Here is a 1,246-nt window from a genome sequence, read left to right as displayed (position 1 = left end):
CTCAAAACAGAAAGAGAGAAAGAAAGGAAAAAAGCAAGTTTACGGGGTCCTCGGTGCATGATCTGCCTGTCTGTGTGGACTTGGCGCAGTGCAATGGAAACATAGTTGAAAGTGGACCTGATAATGAATCAGAATAATCAGGTAAATGGTCTTCGTGAGTTTGGGAATCATAGTGGGTGGAAGACTTTCTTCATTGAGACGTTCCTTCACATAAAAACGAGCTAGCTCAGTAGCAAAAACCTCATGAAATTCTGCAGCTAGACTGTCTGTTCCTGGTGATTTGTTATTTTTGAGAAGATTCATAGTGCTCTACACCACTTACTGTGACTGCATATCATTTAAGGTCCTAGTAGAAATGGAATTCAGCAAGGAGTCTGCTGAGGCCTGTGGGAAATTGGATCTTTAAAGTTGCTTATAGAAGATAAAGATCTCTCCTGGTCAAAAAAACACAGCATCATGGTCAGTAAAGCCCTACAGTGACTCTACTTCCTCCACAAACTGAGGAGAGCAAGAACTTCGACCCCCATTATGAGCACCTTCTAGTGAAGCATTGTTGAGAGTATCCTCGCCAGCTGTATCACTGTGTGGTACGGCTCCTGCACTGGGTCCTGTTGGAAAAAGCTACAAAGAGTATGAGAGCAGTGGAGAGGATTGTGGGTACTTTTTTTCCCTCCCTCCAGGACATCTGCTGCACCTGCCTCACCTTAAAAGCCTTCTGCATTACAGGTGACTCCACTCGTCCGTCCAACAGTCTTTTCAGTTTGCTGCCATTGGGATGGCAAACTGTTGTGTATATAAGATTGTATTGTTCTCAGGGCTGGACTGGGACAAAAAATCAGCCCGGGCATTTTGACTAGTACCTGTAATACCATGGTATTACAGGAAAATCCATAAAGCCTTTATAATAAACTTAAACCTACACCAGCCTCCCTATTCTGGTATTCTAAACAGTACTTAGCAAAAATATAAAACAACTTAATTTATAATTACATATACCTAACTAATAGGGTTGCCAACTCCCAGCAAAAAAAGAAAAAAAAAGGGAACCACTCCCGTACCCTCTGCCTCAAGATGCTTAATTGACAAAACTGATTTTAATTTAATGCACGTATATAACAAATGCACAGAAATCTATTATTTTTCTCCAGTAATTAAATAGATTCAACATCTTTCTTCAACAGAATTGCAGACTGCACAGATGGTACCTTCCCAAAGGAAAGAATACTATAACTTACAAGGGTATATA

Source organism: Pundamilia nyererei, unplaced genomic scaffold (assembly GCF_000239375.1).
Source record: "Pundamilia nyererei isolate P.nyererei 1_Seehausen unplaced genomic scaffold, PunNye1.0 scaffold00036, whole genome shotgun sequence".
NCBI lineage: Eukaryota > Metazoa > Chordata > Actinopteri > Cichliformes > Cichlidae > Pundamilia > Pundamilia nyererei.
Note: the sequence above shows the minus strand (reverse complement) of the source record.